The 19,037-nt window shown below is 38.0% G+C and overlaps 1 protein-coding gene across 19 annotated transcripts in view; it reads left to right on the top strand.

Moving 5' to 3' along the window:
• The window catches only part of DTNA (dystrobrevin alpha), a 394,437-nt gene that overhangs the window by 180,007 nt on the left and 195,393 nt on the right, over nt 1-19,037 (top strand). For all 19 annotated transcript variants that reach the window (XM_073006396.1, XM_073006399.1, XM_037982388.2 and 16 more), the window contains exon 2: nt 8,095-8,219. The gene's annotated coding sequence lies outside the window, so the exon portion shown is untranslated. The remainder of the gene's footprint in view (nt 1-8,094; nt 8,220-19,037) is intronic.

Below are 19,037 nucleotides of genomic sequence, written 5' to 3'. Positions count from 1 at the left end.
CTGATTTTCATGCCTAAGAGTTTGTCAGTGAAATTGTGTCCAAATAACTGCTACATTTGCATACACATTTTTTATGAAAGCAAGCTTTATGATTGGGGTTTAATGCATATTAGAGAAGAATGATGTTTAAAAATGTGGAATTACCTATGCTCAGTACAAACTTATTCATTATATTTGTGGGAAGTATGGTACTCTGCTTGCAAACGTTTTCTCTCCTCTCCACTCACCCTGTTTTTTGTGTTATTAATGTAACTGATAGAGTTCCTACAAAATCTTTTTTTATTTTGCCTTTTTTGTTCTATATCTAGTTTTATAAGGTTTTATACTTTCTTTATTTCTTCCTTACTTCCTTCTTTTCTAACTGAACTTTACATCATAGTATCAACAGACAGTTATACCAGATCACACTGTATCAGTCTCTTAGAAGTGTGCAGTGGACTTCTCCAACAAATGAATGCATGGAAATTATGAGCAAAATCATGATCACACAGTATCAGAGAGATTTCAGTAGACTCTATTGTATACCTGCTTGCAGGTAACTACAAATACGGCTTTTTAAATGCCAGTTAGACTAACCTTTGACACATTTTTACTTAACCTGCAAAATTCAATTTAATTCTTTTTTCGGCCAATTTGGTGAGTGTAATGAGATGCGGGAGACAAAAGACTGCACTTGGGAAAATGTTGTTTTTTTGTCCTGATCAGCAAAAATACATGAATCTTTCTGCCTTGGAATTAATTTCAACATGGAGAATGTAAAGCTTTAATGAGATTCATCACTGTGGGGTGGCATTTATCTATACTTGGTTTTAGTTGCATATTGCCCTACTTACATTAATAAAAGGAGATTTTCATCTAAGAAAACCTGAGATACTTACGTTTAGTGATTATTTGTGTAGGTAAATACACAATGAGACTCTCATTGGTTTCTCAATTGTATTTTTTAAAAAGATACAAAATGAGATAATCACTCCCTTTAAAAGTGTATTCTAAGAAAGTGACTCCTATTTTTCTGATATGTTGGGATGCCTGAGTTTTGTACAGTAGCAATTTCTATAACAAAATAAACCTTAATATAAAAATAAAATAGTGACTTACTGCCTTACCCTGAAATGTAGCTGACGTGTGTTCTGTGTGAATGTGTGTATAAAGTACGTGAATAAAATAAAGGATCATTCAGCCACTACTGATGTCTCAGATCTTCATATGTATCATATCCTTTAATGAGCAAGTTGAATAAAAATAATTTCATAGCCATAAACGGAGGAAGTATTCATGCTGAATATGTATAGATTGCTAATAGGACATAAAAGTTTCCAATATTAAAACAAAATTATATATAGTTTACAGTCCCTCAACTACTTTCTTAAAAATTATGATGTGTGTGTATATATGCACAAACATATGCCTGTGTGTGTGTGTGTGTGTGTAACTGGAAGTAAATGTATAAAATCTTCATAGGGGTTTCCTGTGAGGTGGAATGTGGGTGATACTAATTTTCTTCACAATTTATGGTATTTTCCACATTTCCTAAAAGGAAAGTTACTTTGATTAAAACACACACACACACACACGCACTTTAAAAACTCCATGTTTCTTGTTTCTTATCTATTTTTAATAAAACTTGATTTTTAATAAGTATTAGCATGTAAGCCAACTATTTTTACATTTTGTTTGTGCGTTTGTTTTTTGAGACAGGGTCTCACTCTGTCACCCAGGCTGAAATGCAGTGGCACAATCTTGGCTCACTGCAACCTTCGCCTCCTGGGCTCAGGTTATCTCCCACCTCAGCCTTCCGAGCAGCTGAGACCACAGGTATGCACCACCACGCCCAGCTAATTTTTGTATTATTATTATTTTTTTTTTATTTCTACAAAATTTCTGAGATACTTAAATAAAGTAAACTTAAGTAGATACTTAAGTAAAGTAAACTGGGGTTTTGTCATGTTGCCCAGGCTGGTCTCGAACTCCTGGGCTCAAGGGATCTGCTTGCCTTGGCCTCTGAAAGTGCTGGGATTACAGGCATGAGCCACCTTACCTTTTAAAAATGCAAGTATCATCTCGATAACCAACTGTCTTAACCTTACAATAAAATGCAACAGAAAGATACACAGAGCCAGTCTTTCAGAAAAAAAAAAAAAAAAAAAAAATGCTGTGCAAGAAACAGCTGGTAAATCCTTTATAAACCACCTTCATTTTTCTCAGCACCTTTAAAACAGTTGACTGGATACCCAGCTGAACTGATATTGACAGGCAGGCCATCATATTATTTCTTAAGTGTTCCTGAATGTCAGCAGGTCTTCGGCTTTGTGGCATGAAAAATTCTACATTCTTTGCTGAAGGTATATATTTTTTCCTGTTGACAGCTATTTTCTACAAATATTGTTCTCTCTGCCTTATCTTACTTTAACCTAAGTGATAAGGTACAACTTTTTATCCACTTCTATTGATGAAATATCAAGAATAAAACCGAATTCTCTGCTACTATCTTATACTTCTCAAATATCTTCTTGCTGTCTCATTAAATTCTATCAGAGATAAGTATTAAAGTAGGTATCTGAAAAGTGAGGCACAGTAGTGGCCTATATGGATACCCAGAATTGTGAAGTACACACATGTTTCTGCAATCATTGGGCTGTGATTTGATGGAAACAAATTATAGATGCACAACCTCTTCTGAGATTAGATTAATTTCCCTGATTATTTGTCCAAAGATTTAAAAACTTCACAGAAATGAGGTTGCCGCCCAGCATAGGAGCTGATGCAGCCAGTCTCAATGGCACTTTCCTTCGGGCCCAGAATCCCTAATGGGAGAGGCCTGCCTGACTGTGTGATCTTGCCCTTCCGCGAAGGTGCCACACTGGATGTGAACAACTAAACTGTCACAGCCACAGCCCCTTTATCCTAGGGGCTTGAAGAAATAAGCTATGCCCTTAATAGGAAGTAAAGACACCCAAGACATTTCTGCCTCTCATACTGAGCTCTGTGTCAACAAGAACAAGTCCTTAAAATAGAGAGGATGCCTAAGCATCCAATAGCACTAATTCTGTTTCCAGCTTTTAACTGTCCAAAAAGCCCATTTCTCAGCCGTCCTCTCCCTGACTCTGACTTAATATCCTTGTGTCTGGGGTGATTCTGGGTTTAGTCCAAGGGCCATGATTCCAAATCCATTTTACTACAACTTTCTAAGCCACTTTGACGTTCTTAGGCTGATAACTAATAATCTGGTGAAATTACTTCAGTAAGTTTATACTGCAACTCTGTACAGGAACCAGATGTGAAAACATGAGCTTCGTGTTTGTTAACTGTTCCACCATCAATCATTTATTCCAACAAGCATTTAGTGATGATGGCTATTCATCATTAAAAATTATGTGCTAGAGATGATGAAGAAACAAGCAATAAGTCTCTGCCCAGAGTTGCACATATTCTTATAAAGGATAAGAAAATTCACGGTAATTTAAAATGATAACAGGTGCTGCAATGAAAGACGTCCCAAGAGTGGTGTGGCAGCACTAAGGACTGGAATACAAAGAGGGTCTAAGAGCACAGCTGGGAGGTGCAGGAAGGAATTCACGTGGTATATAGAGTTGCAGGAAGCTTCAAAAGGGAATTTAGACTTACCTTGTTCAACTTCAGAGGTCTAGATGGGACCTATGGTAAAATTACAGAATAGTATTAGGACTCAAAGGAACTCGGACTACCTACCAGGGTATCTCAACCTGGGCACAATCAACATTTTGGACTGTTCATTATTTGGCTGGGGGTTGGGGGGTGGTAGTCCTGTGAATTTCCAGATGTTCAGCGGCATCCTGACCTGTACCTACTAGATGCCAGTTGCATGGACCCACCCTGCACAACCAAAAATGTCTCCAGACATTGTCATGTATCCCCTGGGGGCAAAATCACCCTGATTGAGAACCACTAAACAAAAGTCACACCCTCAAAAGAAGTCCTGGAGAGCACCTTTTTATTCCTCCTTTTAATATTTAGGCTACCCATTCTTGAATAATAATGAAAGTAGCTAAAATTTCTGCTTGGATTCCTTATATTTTTAGTGTGAATAAAATAATCATGAATTCTTCAGATTGTGATGAAATTATTTTTAATATGGTGCAAGTTCACAGGGGTAAGAGAAAGGAAATTGAACCAAATATTTATAAGAAAAAGAAGACAAATTTTAAAATAAGAAAGGGTAATAGGATTTTTCTTTTACTACATTCTTGCTAATCATATATTTCACCCTATCTTGTTTATTCTATGTAGAAATAAAATCATCATCTAGAAGCTTTAATCTGACTTGCAAATCTTTGTGCGAAAGAAAAATACAAACTTCTTAGATTTAAGTTTGGGGACAACCAAAAATATACGTTCATTCATACATTTATTTGTTCATGCAATAAATATTACTGCAGGCATACTATGTGCCAGCCATCATTCTAAGCATCAGGTGCACAACAATGAAAAAAGTTGCTGCCTTTGTGGAGCTATATTCTGGTGCGAAGAGACAATGAATAAATAATAATCAGGTAGTGGCAGTACAGGGGAATATACCAAAATAAACAATAGAGAGTGAGGACAGAGTGCTATTTATGGTAGGAACATCAGTCCAAGCATAAATAGGAATCATAACACAAAGGTTAACTCTTCTCCAGTCTAATACTTGGCTAGGTCCCACAGAATCTGGGTTGAGAGGACTACATATCCCAACTTGTGTATAATAAATGTGTGATAAACATGTATGCTTTACCAAATCCCACCATTACAAATGATTATTGAGGCTCTATTTAAATTTATATCATTGATATGGAGATCACTACCTTTTTAGGTGGCCCATTCTGGTTTTGCGTCCTCCAATTTGAGGGGGTCCTCTTATTAAGCAAAAATGTGACTCCTGCAACTTCCATCCAACCTATGTGCCTAAAATGCAGCACCCAAAATAAATGAAATACTTCTTTCTTTATGGTCCTCTGTGGTAAGACACTGGCTCCTAACTCCAATCTAGACCCTGGCTGAAAGCTTTTCTGGGGGCTTAGTAAAGAATACAATATTTTTATTTTATACCATGACACTAAAATTTAATTTCTAACCACAAGTCAGCCATCCTAGAATTTAAGTTAACTGACCTGTAATTTAAATAAGAATTTAAAGAGAGAAGGAGCCAGGCACGGTGGTTCATGCCTGTAATCCCACCACGTTGGGAGGCTGAGGCGGACGGATTGTTTGAGCTCAGATGTTCAAGACCATCCTGGGCAACATAGCAAAATCTCATCTCCAAAAAATACAAAAATTAACTGAGTGTGGTGCTGAGCACCTGCAGTCCCAGCTACTCAGGAGGCTGAGATGGGAAGATTGCTTGAGCCTGAGGAGTTTGAGGCTGCAGTGAGCCACAATCATGCCACTGCACTCAGTATGGGTGAGAGAGCAAGACCTTGTCTCAAAGAGAGAGAGAATGGAGAAAGGTATCATTTTTATTCCCACCCAATGTTCATGTGACAATTTTGCTTTGCAAGTGTCCAGTAGGCTGCAGGAAGAGTAGAGTAGGATTGATGCCTTTAATTCACTAGCCGCTTGGGAAGCTGCCACCCTCAGGTGAAAGAAAGAGTAGAAAGAATTGAGGGCATTTAACTCTGCATACTCTGGAGTTGCCATGCAGGATAGAAGCCAAGAATGGTAGGGATGGATCTGCCTCCAGATTAGACAGCTAACTTCTTTTAATCACTATCTGTGGTATATGGGGTGAAATGGGGCCACTTCTTGGTAGAAGAGGGACAGCAGAATCTAAAGCTGGCTTGTGATCCAGAGACCACCCAAGGTGCAACTTTTATGAATCATAGATCCTGGTTAAGATGTCAACCTGGACCACCCATGTGGTACTTTAACACAGTGTCTCTATCTGAGCATTGTTTAGGCTCCCTCCAAATCTACTGCAGTCTGGAGTAACCCATTGGACCTGCACAAAAAAAAAGAAAAAAGAAATATGCAAGTCATCCTTCCCAAAATTGTCAGGTGCAGGAGCAACAACCAGCAGCCAAATCCTAAGAGGTCCCTAGAACAATACCAGGTGATTTCTTAAGTGATTCTACATCACCAGATAGTGCTGGATATAAGTTTATCTCACTTTATTATATATAGAGATATAGCCTAAGGTGAAAATATAATACATTAGATTGTATGCGATTTTCATTTCTTTCCAGGTACTATGGCTTAGAGAGCTGTGTTCATGAGGAGAAATATTTTTAATATATAACTTATTCTCAGATACATAGGTCTAATCTACTCCAACTCCAATTTTAAAAGAAATAATAGCATGTACTTTAAGAAACAAAAAATATCTGAAAGTACTACTGTTGTAATAACACATTTAATTCAAAGAATGTCAAACAGATGTGTGTGCCTAGAATCATAGCACGGGGAAAGACTGTTGGGTCCGAATGTCACAGAACAGTGGTTAATTGTGTAGTGAAAGTCTCTTTATATCATATTAAATTGTATTAGGTCATTCTCACACTACTATAAAGAACTGCCCATGACTGGGTAATTTATAAAGGAAAGAAGTATAACTGACTCAGTTCCAGATGGCTGGTGAGGCCTCAGGAAACTTACAATCATGGTGGAAGTGGAAGCAAACACGTCCTTCTTCATGTGGCAGCAAGAGAGAGAATGCCGAGCAAAGAGGGAAAAACCCCTATACTATCACAAGAACAGCATGGGGATAATAGCCTCCATGAGTCAATTATCTCCTATTGGTCCCCTCCCATGATATGTGGGGATTATGAGAACTACAAGTCAAGATGAGATTTGGGTGGGGACACAGCAAAACCATATCATAAATAAACCTCACGTAATAATGGACATGTCTGATAACTTAGATAAGAGGAAGGGGAAGATTTTGTTATAGAATTTTCTTTATGTACCTCAAATCATAGGAAGCCTGAACCCAGTCATGAAAGCTAAAATAATTATTGTGTTCATTTTAGATAACCTGGGTTGGGAGAGGAAAGCATGGGGTGGGAGTCAGAAGCAGAAGGCACCCATCACTCAGCAAAGGTGCAGAGCTGGGTTCCTTCCATCCCTTCCCTTTCCATCCCCACTGCCACCAGATGCCTTGTCCCTTTTACTTTACTGTGTCCCTCCTCCCCACACTTTTCCTTCATCTTAACATGAGATTCCCTAAGCTTCAAATTTTTGCTGCTTCAAACCATCTGGCACCTGGGATAGTAACACCTAGCCTGTTTGTTCACAGGGAGAAGCAAGGAGGAAAGGGTGAGGAGGAAGAGAACACTGGGGAGGACTGGCTGAGGGGAGATGATGAGTGGGGTGCCTGGGTCACTCCCAGGCATAGGGTTGGGGATCTTGGGCATTGGGAAGGGCAGTCTAGAGCTGTGTCTTTCAGTTCTCATTTAGAAATTTTCTCAGAAGGCAAAAGCAAATAAAATCATTCAGCTTAGTTAAGAAAAATTAACAGCCAATCTTGTGAAATATTTACAATTTATATGTTATTACTATACAACATAATCATATGGATTATTAAGTAACATTAGGTTGCCTTTGTAGTCCACCTTGTTGTAGTCCACTCTTACAGGGTATCTACTTATGACTGCTCAAGCTCAATCCATCAGAGGAAATGTTAGTCCAAGGATTCTGATCTTAGTAGTACTTTACTTGGCTTTAGTAAAAATTATGGCAATAAAATATTCCAGAAAACTATCTGCTTGGAAAACAAAGAAGATTCCATGTTTTCCCATTTCTGGTTTTTCAATCAACTAAATCCATAGAGCTATATCAGGAACCCGAGGTTCCAGGTCACTCTCTATCTTTAACCAGCTTTTAAATCTTGGATGATCACTTCATCCCTCTGGGACTCACTGTCCTCATCAGTGAAATGACTTCTACCATAAATGTCTATTTTTATAAATATTTCTTATACCAAATGAAAAGCAAAGTTCCAAATTGCATACGTTATTAATAGAGGATATGGGGATTTATAAAATATCATATGTTCTAGATCTGCCAATTCTGGCTTCCTGTTTGTGTAATAAATATAGAAGTGTTAATTGCTCAGCTAAATAAAAGTCTACTTTCTCATTGCAGATAAATAGGATTTACCAATCCTTGGATGAAGTGCTTGGGAAGTCTTTAAGTGCCATAATCAACTGCCATTTCAAAGAATATAGATGGTTTTGAAAAGTTCATGCTGTCCCTTCATTGAATTTTAGGTGAGTGTGTTTAAGACAAAGAACTTAAGATGAATATTGAACTGTTTCTCTTTAAAGTGTTCCTCTCCTTTGCCTGAAAAGAAAATGTGTTTAAATGTTATCAATGCTGAGGTGGAGCAAGATGGCTAAATAAATATTATCAATGCCTTTCAGTTTCGCACCTTTAGTGAGGTTCCAGACAATGAAAGACTTACTCTCTTTATTTTTTGTTTATTTATTGTTAGTATTATTATCAGAAACCGTCTGAACTGTGAGCTCTATAACATGGAGGTTGTCTTGACCGTCACTTCCTGGTTTCTATTAAGCAAGTGCCAAAATGCTTCATTCTATTCTAAAGGTTATATGATTTGTAAAATATAAAATGTATTTAATATCAGAGTAATAAACCAGAATGAGACAAAATTTTTGATGGCATAAACTGAATGAAAATTTGATGGTGATAATAATGGTTTAATCACTAACAAATCTGTGTTTGAGATAGGGATAACATTTTAGATGCTGCTTATTGGGAGATTTTACTTAGAATTAAAAGTAGGGCATGGTTGAAGGCAGGTGTGCTAAATTTTTAAAGTGCTATGTACAATTAAGCACCCCCCCCACACACACACACATTAAGCTTTGTTTTGTCTGGCCATAAAATGGATGAATAAATATATTTTACGTCATCATATGTCATCACCTTTCCATGTTAGAAAACAAAAGATCCTAAAATTGGTGCTTTAATATTAGTCTGATATATGCCATCACCATTTTTCAGCAGAATAGAGGGGAATGGAGAAAGTGAGTGGTGGTCATATTGAGGATATTGTGTGGCTTTCTACCTCCTCCTAACTCTAGTTTTCAAAGTGTGGCTTTATTATGTACTTTGAAGAAAGGTGATCTTCAGAACACCAGCATATACCTATGTTTACAATTCCAATAAAATAATGCAGCTGACAGAGCATTGGCCACTGTCTAAATCTAATCTGAAAGGCAGAGATGCTTCCTTAATACTTTTGATTAGCTTCAAAATGATGGCAAATAATGCTTTCATAAACTTACGGGTGTATAAATTTGGTTTATGGAGATTGGATGTAGAACTAAAATGGTAATTCTATTTATTTACAAGATGTGTGTTGAACGCAGTTCCCAGAAGCTAAACTTGGTGCCCATCAAAAATACCAGTAAATCAGTTTGCCTAGTGTAACAGTTACTGTAGAAGAAGAAAATGAAAATGAAAAACTTATTTTCTGAATCCTTTATTTTCCATGTGTGCCCATCTGTGCCTGTTACCTTCAGGGCCATTCCTTGCCCTGCCCCACCTCTGTTCATTCCACAGGAACTGACCCTATGGGCTGTATTTTCCAGCCACAGCCTCCCCTCCACTCCTACACCTTACCTCCAGCTTCTTCCAGTGACCCTGAACCCTGAACCTCATTAACACCACCTCTTCCCTTTTATCCCTTGAGAATTATGAGTGATAGTGCCTTTGGCTTCCTGAGACTGCTCATCTTTAATTTGATTCACCATTCCCAATTTAGCTTCTCAGTTCTTTCATCTTTGTAACCATTTCCTTGTATTAAAGTTTATCATTTTAAATACTTAGAATGTTTACTTTTCTCTTGGTTGAATCCTAACTAATCCATCAATACTTCATTAATTTCTTCCAAAATTATTGGAAGAAAAATGAACACGGATTACTTGCTTCTTAAGAAAACAAATGCTTCCTAGGAAATTAAATTTAAATGTAAAGTTGGGCAGGGTGTTTTTTACTTTTAAAATACTTTATACTAAGACATTGAGATATACATACAAAGAGGTCACAAGTAAGCGTATATCTCGATGAATTTTCACAAAGTGTATACTTCCAATCAGATCAAGAAGTAAATTACCAATGCCCCCAGAAGTCCTGCTCATGTGACCTTCCAGTCATTCCTCCAACAGAGGAAACCATTGTCATGGCTTATATGACCACTAACTAATTTTGCCTATTCTAGAACTTTATCTAATGGAATCATACAGTGTGTCATTTATTTATTTAGTAAAATTTATTTGAGAGCAATTTAGGTCACCCAAAAATTGAGTGGAAAGTACAGTTTTTATATATTCGCCTACACACACACACACACACACACACACACACACCCCACACACACACTATGGGCATCCTCCACCAGAATGGTATATTTGTTACTACCAATGAACCTACATTAACCCATCATCACCTGAAGTCCACAGTTTACATTAGGGTACATTCTTGGTGTTGTGCATTCTATGGGCTTTGACAAATGCATAAATGACATGTTTCCATCACTGTGATATCATACAGAATAGTTTCACTGCTCTAAAACTCCTCTGTGCTCTGCCCATTCATCCCTCCCCCGCACCTCACTCTCATCTTTTTCCTGGCTCCATAGTTTTACCTTTTCCGAAATGTCATATCATTGAAATCATACAGTGTGTAGCCTTTTCAGGTTGGCCTCTTTCACTCAGTAATATGCATTTAAGTCTCCTTCATGGCTTTTCATGCTTGATAGTTCATTTTGTTTTAGTGTCGAGTAATATTCCACTGCCTGGATGTACCACATTTAATTGGTCTATTCACCTATTGGAGGACATTTTTGTTGCTTCCTTGTTTTGAAAATTATGAATAAAGCTGATATAAACATCCAGTGTAGGTTTTCGTGTGGACATAAATTTTCAACTCATTTGGGTAAATATTTTAGGTTGGTGCAAAAGTAATTGAGGTTTTGCCATTACTTCTTGATTTAACTACTTCTGCCCCAACCTGATAGCAAGGAGTGTCATTGCTGGATCATAGGGTAAAAATACGTTTACTTTTGTAGAAACTGCCGAACTGTCTTTCAAGGTAATTGTATCATTTTGCATTTCCACCAGCAACAAATAAGTGTCCTGTTGCTCCATATCCTCTCCAGCATTTGATGTCAGTGTTTTAGAATTTGGTCATTCTAATAGGTGTATACTTCTGATTTTAATTAGCAGTTCCCTAATGATGTTGAACATCTCTTCATATGCTTACTTTCTATCTTTGTATCTTCTTTGGTGAGGTGTCTGTTCAGATCTTTGGCCCATTTTTTAATTGGGTTGTTTTCTTATTGTTGAGAGTTAAAAGTTCTTTGTATATTATGGCTAATAATCCTTTATCACATGTGTCTTTTGAAAATAATTTCTCTTATCTCTGTCTTCTCTTATCATTCTCTTGAAGGTTTGTTTTTTTAAAAACTGAAAAAAAATTAAACTTAATATATTTAAAACCATATCCTCAGCTATTCAATATTGTAACATTAATTCATTGCTGTTAACACAATCACTGTCAAGTTTCCCATTTTGCATATCAAATTAATGGGAAGATTTTTAAATTTTCAGATATATCCCAAGTATTATTTTTATTTTTAAAATATCCTCATTTCACAAGTTTTACTATGTATAGTATAAGAACTTCTTAATCTCATTCCAGCATTCACATTTAAATCAGTTTCATTCCAGCATTCACATTTAAATCTAAAGCTTCTGATTTACTTCATTTTGGTTCTTTTCACCTACAGTTGAAAGATCTGACCTCTCTATTTTAGTAATGGTTGTTTGCTACTTGAAGATGCCTTATGATCTGAACATTTCAAATTTCCTATAATAAATACTGGATGTATTAGAAAGCAATGTGACCAGGATCCCAGTGTCTGTCTTTCTTGATAACTAATCAGTTCACTCTATCTCAACAATTCCATTCGTTCTAAAGAGATTCCTTGGTATTAAAGTCGCTTTTCACTTAATCATTTTGGTACTTCATTTAGTTATTTTAAATAGAAGGGCCTTGCTATTTTCATTTCCTTCTCATTTATTTATGTAGACGTGTTCCTTTTCAATCTTGTCTCAGAGGTCATCTCGACTGCTCGTCTGTCCATTTTAATGTACTGTGGTTGGACTCTAAAGGACATGGTGTTCCTTCTACCAACAATTTTCATCTATTCAACCAATGTTAATGTTGAACCTGCAATGCCTAATTTAGAATCCTTTCAGACAATGTGCAAATGCCATCATGAGCAGAATTTCTAAAACTCCTTTATCATCCTAAAGCTGGGAGACACAGGTATGAGGAGCTTCATGATACAGTTTAAGACAATGAATAACGGATATTGCCAATACAAGTCTTCCCCTTATTTGATACAGCTCTAAAAATTCTAATCATTAACATTTCTCTCTAGCTTATAGAAATGAGATTTTATAAAATTATAATTTTTAAAAAGTGCCCTTGGGAAGAAAAATGCACCCATTAATTATATATACTACGTAATATGTAAATCTAATGAATTAGCAAGGAAGAGACCCCTGAAACAATGGTACAAACATTCAGCTTTGGAAGTTTTGGTACACATATGTAGGAAATGATCACACCAACTTTATGATGTTGCCTGTTGGGTCAAGGGAAACACATGACATCAAAGATAACTCAGGCTGAACAGATCTTAATGTCACATTGGGAGAGAGGGGTGAGAAGAGTGGAGGTATTAGTCCTTACAATAATGAACAACATGGCAGATTTTTTAATACATATATACTTTAGGTTCTGGGATACATGTGCAGAACATACAAGTTTGCTACATAGGTATACAGGTGCCATGGTGGTTTGCTTTACCCATCAACCTATCATCTACATTAGGTATTTCTCCTAATGCTATCCCTCCCCTTGCCCCTCACCCCCCAACAGGCCCTGGTGTGTGATGTTCCCCTCCTTCTGCCCATATGTTCTCATTGTTCAACTCCCACTTATGAGTGAGAACATACAGTGTTTGGTTTTCTGTTCCTGTGTTAGTTTGCTGAGAATGATAATTTCCAGCTTCATCCATATCCCTGTAAAGGACGTGAACTCATTCTTTTTTTGTCTACATAGAATTCCATGGTGTATATGTGCCACATTTTCTTTATCCAGTCTAACATTGATGGGCATTTGGGTTTGTTCCAAATGTTTGCTTCTGTGAATAGTGCTGCAATAAACATATGTGTGCATGTGTCTTTATAGTAGAATGATTTATAATCCTTTGGATATATACCCAGGAATGGGACTGCTACGTTAAATGATATTTGTGGTTTTAGATCCTTGAGGAATCGCCACACTGTCTTCCACAATGATTGAATTAATTTACACTCCCACCAACAATGTAAAAGCATTCCTGTTTCTCCACATCCTTCCAGCATCTGTTGTTTCCTGACTTTTCAATTATTGCCATTCGAACTGGCGTGAGATGGTATCTCATTGTGGTTTTGATTTGCATTTTTCTAATGACCAGTGATGATGAGCTTTTTTTCATATGTTTTTTGGTGACATAAATGTCTCCTTTTGAAAAGTGTCTGTTCATATCATTTGTCCACTTTCTGATGGGGTTGTTTTTTTCTTGTAAGTTTAAGTTCCTTATAGATTCTGGATATTAGCCCTTGGTCAGATGAGTAGATTGCAAAAATTTTCTCCCATTCTGTAGATTTCCTCTTCACTCTAATGCTAGTTTCTTTTGCTGTGCAGAAGCTCTTTACTTTAATTAGATCCTATTTGTGAATTTTGGCTTTTGTTGCCATCCCTTTTGGTGTTTTAGTCATGAAGTCTTTGCCCATGCCTATCTCCTAAACGGTTTTGCCTAGGTTTTCTTCTAGGGTTTTTATGATTTTAGGCCTTACGTCTAAGTGTTTAATCCATTTTGAGTTAATTTCTGTATGAGGTGTAAGGAAGGGGTCCAGTTTCAGTTTTCTGCATATGGCTAGCCAGTTTTCCCAACACCATTTATTAAATAGGGAATGCTCTCCCCATTGCTTGTTTGTGTCAGGTTTGTCAAAGATCAGATGGTTGTAGATGTGTGGTGCTATTTCTGAGGCCTCTGTTGTGTTCTATTGGTCTATATATTTGTTTTGATACCAGGTCCATGCTGTTTTAGTTACTATAGCCTTGTAGTATAGTTTAAGTTAGGTAGCATGATGCCTCCAGCTTTGTTCTTTTTGCTTAGGATTGTCTTGGCTATGCAGGCTCTTTTTTGTTTCCATATGAAATTTAAAGTAGTCTTTTCTAATTCTGTGAAGAAAGTCAATGGTGCTTGATGGGAATGGCATTGAATCTATAAATTACTTTGGGCAGTATGGCCATTTTCACAATACTGATTCTTCCTACCCATGAGCATAGAATGTTTTTCCATTTGTTTGTGTCATCTCTTCTTTCCTTGAGCAGTGGTTTGTCCTTCATATCCCTAGTAAGTTGTATTCCTAGGTATTTTATTCTCTTTGTAACAATTGTGAATGGGAGTTTGCTCATGATTTGGCTCTCTGGTTGTCTATTACTGGTGTATAGGAATGCTTGTGATTTTTGCACGTTGGTTTTGTATCCTGACACTGCTGAATTTGCTTATTAGCTTAACGAGGTTTTGGGCTGAGACGATGGGGCTTTCTAAATATACAATCACGTCATCTGCAAACAGAGATAATTTGACTTCCTCTCTTCCTATTCGAATACACTTCGTTTCTTTCTCTTGCCTGACTGCCCTGGGCAGAACTTCCAATACTGTATTGAATAGGAGTGGTGAGAGGGCATCCTTGTCTTGTGCTGGTTTTCAAAGGGAATGTTTCCAGCTTTTGCCCATTCAGTATGATTTTGGCTGTGGGTTTGTCATAAATAGTTCTTATTATTTTGAGATATGTTCCATCAATACCTAGTTTATTGAGTGTTTTTAGCATGAAAGGGTCTTGAATTTTATTGAAGGCCTTTTCTGCATCTATTGAGATAATCATGTGGTTTTTGTCATTGGTTCTGTTTATGTGATGGATTACGTTTATTGATTTGTGTATGTTGAGCCAGCCTTGCATCCCAGGATGAAGCCGACTTGATCGTGGTAGATAACCATTTTGATATGCTGCTGGATTCAGTTTTCCAGTGTGTTATGAGGATTTTTGCATAAATGTTCATCAGGGATATTGGCCTAAAATGTTCTTTTTTTGTTGTGTCTCTGCCAGGTGTTGGTATCAGGATGATGCTGACCTCTTTAAATGATTTAGGGTGGAGTCCCTCTTTTTCTGTTGCTTGGAATTGTTTCAGAAGGAATGGTACCAGCTCCTCTTTGTACCTCTGGTAGAATTCGGCTATGAATCCATCTAGTCCCGGGATTTTTTCAGTTGTTGTTGTTGGTAGACTATTAATTACTGCCTCAATTTCCGAACTTGTTATTGGTCTATTCAGGGATTCAACTTCTACTTTGTTTCGTCTTGGGAGGGTGTATGTGTCCAAGAATTTATCCATTTCTCCTAGATTTTCTAGTTTATTTGCATAGGGATGTTTATAGTATTCTCTGATTGTAATTTGTATTTCTGTGAGATCAGTAGTGATCTTGCCTTTATCATTTTTATTGTGCCTATTTGATTCTTCTCTCTTTTCCTCTTTATTAGTCTGGCTAGCGGTCTATCTATTTTGTTTATCTTTTCAAAAAACCAGCTCCTGGATTCATTGATTTTTTGAAGGGTTTTTCATGTCTCTATCTCCTTCAGTTCTGCTCTGATCTTAGTTATTTCTTGTCTTTTGCTAACTTTTGGATTTGTTTGTTTTTGCTTCTCTAGTTCTTTCAATTGTGATGTTAGGGTGTTGATTTTAGCTCTTTCCTGCTTTCTTCTGTGGGCATTTGGTGTTATAAATTTCCCCTTAAACACTGCCATAGCTGTGTCCCAGAGATTCTGGTACATTCTGTCTTTCTCCTCATTGGTTTCAAAGAACATCTTTATTTCTGCCTTAATTTTGTTATTTACCCCGTAGTCACTCAGGAGCAGGTTGTTCAGTTTCCATGTAGTTGTGTGGTTTTGAGTGAGTTTCTTAATCCAGAGTTCTAATTTGATTGCATTGTGGTCTGAGAGACTGTTTGTTATGATTTCCATTCTTTTGCATTTGCTGAGGAGTGTTTTACTTCCAATTATGTGGTCAATTTTAGAATAAGTGCTATGTGGTGCTGAGAAGAATGTATATTCTGTTGATTTGGGGTGGAGAGTTCTGTAGATGTCTATTAGGTCTGCTTGGTCCAAAGCTGAGTTTAAGTTCTGAATATTCTTGTTAATTTTCTGTCTCATTGATCTAATATTGACAGTAGGGTGTTAAAGTCTCCCATTATTATTGTGTGGGAGTATAAGTCTCTTTGTAAGTCTCTAAGAACTTACTTTATGAATCTGGGTGCTCCTGTATTGGGTGCATATATATTTAGGCATGTTAGCTCTTCTTGTTGCATTGATCCCTTTACCATTATGTAATGCCCTTCTTTGTCTTTTTTGATATTTGTTGGTTTAAATATCAACGCTGTTTTATCAGAGACTAGGATTGCAACTTCTGCTTTTTTTTTTTTTTTTTTTTCACTTTCCATTTGCTTGGTAAGTCTTCCTCCATCATTTTATTTTGAGCTTATGTGTGTCTTTGCACATGAGATGGGTCTCCTGAATACAGCACACTGATGGGTCTTGACTCTTTATCCAATTTGCCAATCTGTGCATTTTCATTGGGGCGTTTAGCCCATTTACATTTAAGGTTAATATTGTTATGTGTGAATTGATCCTGTCATTATGATGCTAGCTGGTTATTTTGCCCATTAGTTAATGTAGTTTCTTCATAGTGTGGATGGTATATACAATTTGGTTTGTTTTTGCCATGGCTGGTACTGGTTTTTCCCTTCCATATTTAGTGCTTTCTTCAGGAGCTCTTGTAAGGCAGGCCTGATGGTGACAAAATCCCTTAGTATTTGCTTGTCTGTAAAGGATTTTATTTCTCCTTCACTTATGAAGCTTAGTTTGGCTGGGTAGGAAATTCTGGGTTGGAAATTCTTTTCTTTAAGAATGTTGAATATTGGCCTCCACTCTCTTCTGGTTTGTAGGATTTCTGCTAAGAGATCTACTGTTAGTCTGATGGGCTTCCCTTTGTGGGTAACCCGATCTTTCTCTCTGGCTGCCCTTAACATTTTTTCCTTCATTTCAACCTTGGTGAATCTGACAATTATGTGTCTTGGGGTTGCTGTTCTTGAGGAGTATCTTTGTGGTGTTGTCTGTATTTCCTGAATTTAAATGTTGGCCTGTCTTGCTAGATTAAGGAAGTTCTCCTGAATAATATCCTGAAGTGTGTTTTCTTAGTTCCATTCTCCCCGTCACTTTCAAGTATACCAATCAAACGTAGGTTTTGTATTTTCACCTAGTACCATATTTCTTGGAGGCTTTGTTTTTTCCTTTTCATTCTTTTTTCTCTTATCATGTCTTCATGCTTTATTTCATTAGGTTGATCTTCAATCTCTGATGTCCTTTATTCTGCTTGATCGATTCAGCTATTGATACTTGTGTATGCTTCACGAAGTTCTCGTGCTGTGTTTTTCACCTCCATCAGGTCATTTATGTTCTTCTCTAAACTGGTTATTCTAGTTAGCAATTCCTCTAACCTTTTATCAAGGTTCTTAGCTTCCTTGCATTGGGTTAGAACATGTTCCTTTACCTCAGAAGAGTTTGTTATTACCCACCTTCTGAAGGCTGTTCGTCAAACTCATTCTCTGTCCAGTTTTGTTCCCTTGCTGGCAAAGAATTGTGATCCTTTGGAGAAGAGGCGTTGTGGTTTTTGGAATTTTCAGCCTTTTTGCACTGCTTTTTCCTCATCTTCATGGATTTATCTACCTTTGGTCTTTGATGTTGGTGACCTTCAGATGGAGTTTTTGCGTGGTCATTTTTTTTGTTGTTTTTGATGTTGATGGGCTTTCTGATTGTTAGTTTTCCTTCTAATAGGCCCCTCTGCTGCAGGTCTGCTGGAGTTTGCTGGAGGTCCACTCCAGACCCTGTTTGCCTGGGTATCACCAGTGAAGGCTGCAGAACAGCAAAGATTGCTGCCTGCTCCTTCCTCCGGAAGCTTCATCCCGGAGGGGAACCCACCAGATGCCAGCCAGACCTCTTCTGTATGAGGTATCTATCGACCTCTGCTGGGAGGTATCTCCCCATCAGGAGGCATGGGGGTCAGGGACTCACTTGAGGAGGCATTCTGTCGCTTAGCAGAGCTGAAGTGCTATGCTGGGAGATCTGCTCTCTGCAGAGCTGGCAGGCAGAAATGTTTAAGTCTGGTGAAGCTGTGCCCACAGCTGCCCCTTCCCCCAGGTGCTCTGTTCCAGGGAGATGGGAGTTTTATCTATAAGCCCTTGACTGGGGCTGCCGCCTTTCTTTCAGAGATGCCCTGCCCAGAGAAGAGGAATCTAGAGAGGCAGTCTGGCTACAGTGGCTTTGCAGTGTTGTGGTGGGCACCACCCAGTGTTGTGGTGGGCACCGCCCAGTCTGAACTCCCTGTGGCTTTGTTTATACTGTAAGGGGAAGACCCCCGACTCAAGCCTCAGTAATGGTGGATGCCCCTCCCTCTATCAAACTTGAGCATCATAGGTTGACTTCAGACTGCTGTGCTGACAGTGAGAATTTCAAGCCAGTGGATCTTAGCTCGCTGGGTTCCTTTGGGGTGGGATCCGCTGAGCACTTGGCTTCCTGGCTTCAGCCCCCTTCCCAGGGGAGTAAACAGTTCTGTCTCACTGGCATTCCAGGCACCACTGGGTTACAAAGAGAAAACTCCCACAGCTGGCTTGGTGTCTGCCCAAACAGCTGCCTTGTTTTGTACTTGAAACCCAGGTCCCATGTGGTGTAGGCACCCAAGAGCATCTCCTGGTCCACAGGTTGTGAAGACCATGGGAAAAGTGTAGTAACTGGGCCAGATAGCACCCTTCCTCATGGCAAGGTCCTTCATGACTTCCCTTGGCTAGGGGAGGGAGTTCTCCGACCTCTTGCACTTCCCAGGTGAGGCAA

Source organism: Chlorocebus sabaeus, chromosome 18, assembly GCF_047675955.1.
Source record: "Chlorocebus sabaeus isolate Y175 chromosome 18, mChlSab1.0.hap1, whole genome shotgun sequence".
Classification (NCBI taxonomy): Eukaryota; Metazoa; Chordata; class Mammalia; order Primates; family Cercopithecidae; genus Chlorocebus; species Chlorocebus sabaeus.
This window is presented reverse-complemented; position numbering and strand designations above follow the sequence as displayed.